Here is a 10,235-nt window from a genome sequence, read left to right as displayed (position 1 = left end):
ACGTTCTATCTTTTCTATCTATCTTCTTTATTTTCTTCTTTATTATTGTAGTCTTTGATTTATTATTTTATTTTATTTATCTTAGTTCTTTATTTTAATTGTTTTATCTGACTTGGATTCAATCGCGTTTCAGGTGTTGCCCAAATACAAGAATCTTTCTAAACGTCTAAAGCCCTAAGACAAATCCACAACTTGAACAAACTTTACGATCCTGTTCTACATTCTCATCCGTATCATATTTATTATTAGTATAGATTACCACAACCTTGCTATTCATTCATCATACTATAATTCATTTAAAGTAATAATTAGATCTATTTATTTTTAGTTTAAAATTAATTTAGTGCTTGCCTCCCTTGTATACGATCCTCGGAGTACTTACCTACTCTGTTGTAATTATATTACAACCTAACCCATATACTTGCGGATACCATCTTTTATTTGTTTTGTGCAGGATTTCAACTCTTGACCTTGTTACGTCTAGAGGAGACGAAGTTGTTGGTGCTGTTGTCGGGGAGGCAATGTCACTATATTGATTTTAATTTTTGAATATCAATAGAATAATTAGGAAGTTTTTTGTTTATAGTTATGAATTTATTTTTCTTAGTTTCTACTATTATTGTCTTTTTGGGTTTAATGTGTGACTCCTAGTAGGGGAACACCTCTAGAGCCAATCATAGATCCAAAAAGAATAATCTAAAGGAATCGTCGATAATAACAACCATAGCAGCAACAACTAATATAGAATTCAATACCTCATGGAGGTAATTTACCACCACACGAGAATTTACTATTCAACGAGGCTAACAATAACAATCTAGAAGATCCACCACCACTACCACAGCTACTCATAAATATAAACATGGCATGTAATGAGGGAAATCTGAGGGAAAATACACTACTGAATCTAGATATGGTTCAAGAGAGTATAATAAGGCTAGCCATTACAACCAATAATTTCAAGATTAAGCCAACTATGATCCAAATGATCGAAAATAATTTACAGTTTCGAGGAACAATGATAGAAGATCTGAGTTATTCAGCTTTGTGATACATTCAATCGATTGTTCCCCTTTTCATTTATCGATAACAAATTATCTTCGCTAGATTTGTAAACACCAGGATCAATCCTGACATGGGACGAACATGTAGGGAAATTTCTACAAATTTTATCCCTAATTAGCAAGACGGTCCAGCTAAGAAGGGAAATGTTGATGTTCAAAAAGTTAAAGAGGGAAATTTTTCATGATGCACATGAGCATTTTAAAACATTTATTTAGAAATGCCCATACCACGGATTACCTGATTGGTTACAGGTGCAAATTTTCTATAATGGGTTATGTAACACCCCGAATTTTGGGCCTAGAAGAAATAGGTTTTGAACAAGGGAACAGTTAGGAGACTCCACATAAATATTTAGTTATGCAAGGAAGTGACATAAATGAATGTCTACTTCAGTGGTTAAGTGATTTAGGAGTGTTTGGGAGTGTCTAAGAATTCTTGGGTTCAAGCCTTGGCTTGGGCAAAATTTTTGTTTTTAATTGAATAAATCCTTATATCTAGCCAGTAGACTTAAAAATAAATGTTGATAAAATATGTCAGAATGGGTCTGCTGGTCTGGTGGTTAAGTGGAGTGTTGGTTATGTTTAAGGACCTGAGTTCGAATCCTTGCGCAAACAAGGAATTTATTTTACTGCTTGCGTCGTGTGAGAGTTTGAGTTCAGCTAAATTTTTGAGTGGTGGGAAGGTTGGAGTGATTTTTGGAGGAAATTAAGGGATAATGGGAGTATTTTGTGGGATTGAGGAGCAAAATAAGGGAATTCTCATATTATCAGATTGTTGTTGATTTCATTTTGATTCTTGTGATTCTTTTTTTTCAAAAAAAAAATCGGTTCCCCAGATTGTTCCCAAAATTTTTGACGTTAGTTCCTTTTTCCCTCTAGTCTCCTATTCGTCATTTTGCTCCTCCCTTTGCTGAATTCTGCTTGGTAAATTTTTGCTGTATCTTTTGTTCCTTTTCGGCTTTTCATATTTCTCTTCCCATCGTTTTCTTTTTCTTCTTCTTGTCGTCACCTGCTCTGTTTTGCCTCTTTTAGTCATTGATTCCCTTTTGCGGTTTGTTCGCGCTTGCATTGCTATATTGCACTCTGCTCTGTCGTCAGTTTGGTAAGTGATTTAGATGTTTTGTTGTCTCATTTTATAAGTTACTGAATAAAAGGTTATATTTGTACTCTTGGGGTTTTTAATTGATTGTGTTTCTTTTCATTTTCCTCTCCTCCCAGCAAGGGAAATATCGACTCCTCCCTTACACTCTCCTTCTCTGGTTCTTTTCAGCTGGGGTTGTTCTTTAACAACAGTCGGTTGTGCTTGATCGGTAAGTATGGTTTAGGTGAAGTTTAAAGTGAAATTCGACTAGGGGTTTAACGAGAAGGTTTGCGACTCTTGTTTTAGGAGGACACCAAAAGTTGGTTGGTGCATCTTCAAAGAATTGGGTGGGCGATTTCGGTGGATTTCAGTTTTGGAGTTTTCGGAGTGTGGTTTAATTACTAGAAGAATCAGGTTTGTAGACACCCCATTGTAATTGTAGAACGAAGAAAAGCCAAAAAGCCAGAAAAATGGCGTTCGAGACCACATAGGCATGCCATCGCTCGTGTGGTAAGCCCAATCCGCAAATCATGGGCTTGAGCAGTAATGGGCCATGTGGGCTCAATGGGCTCATGGGCCCTACATGGATGAAATCTACGATTTGTGGCAAATACTAGACTGGGTTATGTAGATCTCATAGCCGTGTCGAAATTTAGGCTGAATGGGCCGCATGAGCGTGTGGGCCCACTTGGGCCGAGTAATGAGCCTTGAGCCCATTTACACTATTATGACCATTCAGGTTACCTGGGTCTCTCGAGGCGACTGCAGACCTTTCGAAAGGTCGATATCTACACCAAGACCCTAAAATAGGTAAAATGACCGAAATACCCCCATAGGGTAAAATGACCAAAATACCCCTATAGGGTAAAATGATTGAAATACCCCCATAGGGAAAATGACCGAAATACCCCTATTGGGTAAAATGATTGTTATACCCCTAGGAGATGAAATGACTGTTATGGTCTTATGTTATGTATGACTGATTTGCTCTATGATATGTATGACTATGATTGAGCATGACATTTTGCATACACGTATGATATTATGTCACGATATATTGTATGGGGATTGGTTGTTATATTTCGAGGAAGTGTACCATACTGATAAGGTTGCACGGGTCGCCTAAGACGACTGTGGACCTACTGATGGCTATATGCCATTTATTTTACTGGCAGCTTTGCTGCAATACTGTTTAGTGCCGCAACTAGTGTTAATCTTGGTGTGTCTGGCTGGGTGGTTCGATTTTATCCCTACATGGTGTGTTTGGCGTGACGAAGTGGTGTGTAGAGGCTGGATTGGGTATGATTTCTAACTGCATATCTGCACTGATTAGTGATTTTGTACTGTTATTGCATCGATTAATGATATTACATATTGTTTACTACATGACTGATATCTGTTACTGTTATGGGCCAAGGCACCACTGGTACTATTACTGAAATTGGGCAAAGGCCCTACTGATTACTGGCATTGTGATGGGCTCTAGCCCAGTCATTTACTGTTACGGGAAAGGGCTTGGGCCCACACTGAACTGGACTGTTACTGTAACGGGCTCAGGCCCAAACTGCATTTATCTACTATTTAATTGACTGTTTGCTTGTTAGGGGATTACACACTGAGTTTTCGTAAACTCACCCCTCTGTTTAACTGTACAGGTAATCCTTAATTATAGGCGGGTCGATGCTGTGAGGGACTCGATGATGGCCACACAACTGCATTAGCTTTTGTTTTTAGCCTGTGATTTATAAGTAACTGAATTTGGGTATTTTTATGTAAAAAGGCCTCTTTAAAGTTATAAACTTTAAATTGGGATTTTTATATATTTAGTTTGATTTAAACTGCTAATTGTAGAAAAAGACGGGTTTTCAAAAGGTAACTATTTTCAAAGACACCATGTTTTTGTACATTTCAAAAGAAAAAAACTTCTGCAATAAATGAGATTTTGGAAAATTTATAACGTTTTAAAAGTGATTAACTTTTAATGATGCACGCTTGGAAATGAACAACCAATTTTGGAATCACCATTTAATAACAAAATGATTGATTGATTTTAAAGATTTCAATGACAACAAGTTTTACACTAAACACCTCAATGTGACATCGCCAAATTCGGCCATAAGTCCTAGGCCGGGTTTGACGTGTTACAGGTTAGATGTGTATCCCAGGTCAGGATTAGATAGAGCAACAAGAAGTGTCCTAATGAATAGAACTTACAAGGATCTGCATGAATTAATAGAAAGTATGGAAGCCAACTGAGCGATATACATATAGCCAAATACCATTTACGGTGAAGGCTGTCTAGGAGGATGATAGATATCAGCAATTAGTGGACAACATCAGCTGAATAGAGGCTGAAAAGAATGCACTATCTATATATGGATGAGACAAATCGCTCTTCCACTACATTAGCAATCCCACCGAGGATGTGAACTACAGCGAAAATAAGGGTGGAAACCCCTATTCAAATACATAAATCCTGGATGGAGAGATCAACCGAATTTGAGATGGAGAGATCACCCGAATTTGAGATGGAGAGGAAATCGATGAGGAGGTAATAGCTCTAACCAAGTTAAAAACACTAACTATCAACCACCCTATTTACAAAAACTTTAGGAAAGGGCCTGTAACACCCTTTACCCGTATTTGACGCCGAAATAGGGCATGAGCCATTACTAGAACACATACTCTTGTAAACGTATTTAACTGAGTTATAAAATTTCATCTAAATTAAAACATTCAAATTTTTTTAACATGCTTTTATAATTCTTCACAATATATCCTTAAAATATTATATTCATAATAAAGAGGGCCTACGAGACCTGATACATACCCATGCAATTCAATGCTTCATTTCCATTTTACTCAGTTCACAATTTCTCATTCTCACAATTCAAATCATATCACTAGCAATTTCCATTTAATTACCATGTATTTCAATTAAAATACAATAATTAATAGCAATTATATTTGAATTACAGTAATACAAACTTACTAGGCTAAATTATAGAAATACCATGATACAAGGGCATTTTGGAAATTTTCCATTTCCCACGACTTTCCACACGATCTTGATCTAAATTAATAATTTCGTTCAATTTATTAATTTAGACAATAAAAATATTCAATTCTTGAAATTTCGTCATTTTTCCATTTTTACAAAATTATCTTAAAAATTTTTACTTTTATTCAATTTAGTCCCAGAACCTAAAGCATGTAAATTAGCTATTTTTAAAATAAACTCATATTATCAGAATATTCACATATATTTTTCCTCCTCCTCCAATCCATTCCACATCCTTAATGTACTTAACACTCTTACAAATAACATTTTCTAAAGTTTCATTATTCACCCTTAAGTATATTCAAAGCTTTCTATCCGAGTCAGTATCACTAAATTATTTTTCTCTGGAGCTAAAGAACTCCAAATTATACGCTGTTAATTTTTCCTAAAACTAGACTCATATATATTTTTACCATAAAATTTTCAGAATTTTTTGTTTTTCCAGTTGGTACAGTTTATTCTTTAAATATTCCCCTGTTTTACTGCCTGCCGTTTCTGACCTCTCTTCACTAAAAATCGAATATCTCTTAATAAAAAATTCTTATGGTAGTGTCGTTTATTTCTATTGAAACTATACTAACTAAGGAATTGAATCATATAAATTACAAATTACAATTATTTTTGTAAAATTTATAATGATTTATCAAAATTAGAACAGGGGATTCCAAAATCAATCCGACCCTGCCTCACTAAAATTAAATATATCAAAATATATAACTCTTTTACTTGCTCTGTTCCTTTTATGTAAAAATAGACTCATTGAAATTTCATTTCATATCTTATTCACTCTCTAATTGAATTTCCACAATTTATGGTGATTTTTCAAAGTTAACCTACTGCAGCTGTCCAAAACTATTTTAGTGCAAGATGTTGATAATCAAATTTATTACACCCTCATTTCTTTTCTCTACAATATTTTGTATCAATTCCTCTTGTTTCCCTTCACTAACATATCAAGAACATAGAACATTATATAATAAATCCCTACATTAACATCAATTCCCTATTTTTTCAATAATATCAAACTCAAAAATATATTGAAATCTTAATGTTCTTACCTTGCTCTATTGATTTCAATCTTTAACTTGATTTTCTCTCTCCTCCAACCTTTATTTCTTGAATCTAACTTGATATTCTAGCTCCCAATAGTCTCCTTATCAGTTTTCTCTCTTGGTGGCTATGGAAATTCTTTTGATTTCTAGATGAAAATGGTGAATTTTTGGTGGAAGGACCAAATTGTAAATAAAGCAAAACTTTCTTTCTTTCTCTCTTTTTCTCACGTTGGTGCATGGAAAAATGGTCGGTTGCATGCATCTTCATCTTCCTTTTCTTATATATATATTAAATAAAATAATAATAAAATAATAAAATATCATTTAAAAATTAAATTAAAATACTAATAAACTAATATTTATTTAATTAATATAAAATATCTCCAACATCATCATTATCTTCTAGATTTCTCTCTCTTCTAATTGACCATTTTGCCCTTTATGATCTTTTAAAATTTCATCCTTGAGTCATCACTTAATTTGGTGATATTGCGATTTAATCCCTTAAAATTCTTCACCTTTTTCAATTTGGTCCTAATCCATCCATTTTCCTGAGTTTCTATATCATTCCACCCTTAAAATATTTACACCACTAGTCCTTCAACTTTTTCTTATTTACACTTTAACCCCTCAATTTTTTAATATTTACTCTTGGGCAACAAAACTTTTCTCACTTTTGCGATTTAATCCTTTCTTGAACTAATATGTCATAATATACTTCCCAATGTTGACATTAGTCCAAAATTTCCCCTTTTTGTCGCTTTATTTCCTTATTTTATTATATCAAAAATAATTTTTACTGTAAAATTTTTTGGGTATTACAGGGCCAACCCGAATGACCATGCTGTATGTGGTCAATGTCTAGATAGAATCAAGGGGAAGATGCATTAATGGGAACAGGCGTAAAGTAAGTGCAGTTTTAGTGCACCAATTCAACAAGAACATTGTCTAAGCTTGAAGATCAAATGAGTCAATTGATGAGCATGATGGGAGATATAAAAAGACAAATTGGCACATGTATTCCTAGTAATACCGAAAATAATCCTTGTAGAGAAGGGAAGGAGCATGTGAAAGCAATGTCGTTTCGATCGTGTAAAGTACTGAGTAACTTAGAGAACCCAGCTCAAGAGATGCATAAGGAGAATATTGGTGATCTTCATGAAGAACCCTTAGAAGCTGATGTTGAACCATAGTAAGAGGAAGTAGTTACAGTGGCAATTGAGTAAGAGAAAGAGACAATTGAAGACCCTGCCATGGCAAAGATACTATTCCCTTCAAGGTTAGGAGAGAAGCAAAAACGAGATGAAGATGTAAACGGAAAAATATATAGGATTTTTCCTATGTAATTTATCACCTTTTTACTTAAATTCGTTGTTAAAACTAAGCAATTGTTTAATAAATTAATGAAATATGTGAAAATATGAAATTAGGACATAGAGATTATTAAAATGTGATTTTATGCTTTATTATATAGTTTTCATGCAATAAATGGCTTATTTTATATTAATTTGAATATATTATATTTTTTAAGACATAAAGTGGGCCATGCATGATTAAATTAAATAATAAAATATAAAGTTATATTTAGTAATTCATTTTAAAATATTTCATTAATAATTTGGGTTTTTAATTAATTAAGTGAATTGGATAAATTTTATTTTATGCTCCTCTAACTTGTTGATTTATTCTGACAGGTCAAATAGCTTTGTCGGATTAAAAAATCGTCCAAATTGGAGACCAAGTCAACCCCAAAATTCGGCTGCACATGGCTGTCCATAAACCACTCTTTGGTTTAATTGCATAAGGTCCTTGAAGAGATTTACTTGAAGATTTGCACTTGACCGAGTCTCAGTCCTAAGTTGTTGTGGCACTCAAATTGACCAAATATAAAGGAAAAATCAACTCAACTTGCTCAATTTATGGCAGGCCACCCCTGGAAGCTGCTTCAAAAGATGAAAAATCCTATTTTTAACAAACTATCCCCTCTCCTCACCTATAAATAAGACTTTCTCCTTCCTTCATTTATCATCCCTCAATGCACCTGAATTAGCTAAGCGATCCTGACCAGACGACGACTAATGGACACATAATTGAAATGTGCATGCTCAATTTAGATCCTTACTCAATTAAATTGGAGGTTGCATAACAAATTTTACCAAGCTCTGTTATCTGTATAGTTTTTAGATTTGTGTGATTAAATTGTTTCAAACTTGATACGTCCCTATTACCTCACACAAATGCTAAGAAACCCTTAGTAAATAAGGATTCTGAAATGCGTATTTACTATGTAAAGGATTCCGAAAGGACCTAATGTGGTTTCCAAACTCATGAAAGATTGAGTTGCCATGGAATATTTTTTCGAATGTTATTAAGCATGCTGATAATAAATTGAGTTTAATTAAAGTAATTATTCTAGTTTATTTATGTTATAATTGTTGCAAATCGTGTTTAATTTTACTAAAATCTATTTCATTCATATAGTTTGCATACTTAGGATAATTTGCATTAGAGATCATTGCATTTAGTTTAATATATTTTAATCACCACTTCTCAAATATATTGTGTTTTTATTTACCAAATTGTTAATATAATTTTACAAATTAAGTGACTTAGCACAAATACAATCCCTGTGGAGACGATAACTTGATACTTACTTATTAGTTGATAACGACTGTGTACACTTGCACAAACCTATTACTTATTAATTGATAACGACTGTGTACACTTGCAAAAACCTATGCGTTACAAGTTTTTGGCGCTGTTACCGGGGATTGTCAACTGTTGCCATAGTCATTTTGTTCGTGAAATTATTTATTTTAAATTTGATTTATTTCTAACATTACTAACTTATTCTTTTTGATTTCTGTGATTTTTTTTCAAGTGTTTATGAGCATAGATCGAATTATCAATTTACTCCCTATAGACCCTAAAATTGAGCAAACTTTCAGACAAAGAGGACGTGAACGAACAGCTCAAAGACAAGTCGATATGGACCTTGGAAATCAGAATCAAGAACAAGGTAATGAAGCCGATCATGTACGAAACCCTATCCTCATTATCGATGATAGGGATCGATGCATCAGACAATATGCTCTGCCACTTTTCAGTGAGTTAAACCTAAGAATTAGAAGGCCAGATATTGAGGCAATCCAGTTTAAATTGAAACCAGTAATGTTTCAAATGCTACAAACGGTGGGCCAATTTAGTTGTATGCCTACGGAAGATCCATATCTCCACCTTAGATTGTTTATGGATGTGAGTGATTCATTCAAGATAGCCGGTGTGACTGAAGACTTGAGGTTGAAGTTGTTTCTGTACTCGTTGCAAGATTGAGCATGAGCATAGCTCAATTCATTGCCACCAAGTTCCATATCTACATTGCAAGAACTAGCAGAGAGATTTTTGGTTAAGTATTTCCCACCTAGCAAAAAAACTTAGTTAAGGAACGAGATCACAACTTTCTAACAATTGGATGACGAGTCTTTGTATGAGGCTAGGGAGCGATTCAGGGAGTTAGTTCGTAAGTGTCCTCATCATGGGATTCCTCATTATGTCCAGTTGGAGACATTCTATAATGGTCTCAATGCACATACAAGATTGATGGTAGATGCTTCCGTGAATGGTGCAATTTTGTCTAAGTCTTATAATGAGGCTTATGAGATCATCGAGAGGATCGCGAGTAATAACTATCAATGACCAACAAATCGAACAACTTCGTTATCAGCTCAGGTATCGTCTATTTCCTTTATGATAAAATAGTTAATCGCTAATAGTACTAATAATTCTGCAGCTCAGCCACCAAGTCCGTTTGAAGTAGTTTTCTGTGTGTACTGTGGGGAAGGTTATTCTTTTGAGAATTGTCCATCAAATCTCGAGTCAGTGTACTATGTGGGGAACCAATATCAAAATAGGAGTGGACAAGGACCCTAGTCCAACTTCTACAATCCTTCATGGCGTAATCATCCCAACTTTTCTTG

The 10,235-nt window shown here is 34.2% G+C and overlaps 1 non-coding gene across 1 annotated transcript; it reads right to left on the bottom strand.

The window, feature by feature from the left end:
- Positions 1-9,694: 9,694 nt before the first annotated feature.
- LOC121218852 (small nucleolar RNA R71) lies at positions 9,695-9,800 on the bottom strand. Its single transcript, XR_005915329.1, has one exon. It is a non-coding gene; the product is annotated as a small nucleolar RNA R71 (small nucleolar RNA).
- Positions 9,801-10,235: the final 435 nt, after the last annotated feature.

This window comes from Gossypium hirsutum, chromosome D06 (genome assembly GCF_007990345.1).
Source record: "Gossypium hirsutum isolate 1008001.06 chromosome D06, Gossypium_hirsutum_v2.1, whole genome shotgun sequence".
NCBI lineage: Eukaryota > Viridiplantae > Streptophyta > Magnoliopsida > Malvales > Malvaceae > Gossypium > Gossypium hirsutum.
This window is presented reverse-complemented; position numbering and strand designations above follow the sequence as displayed.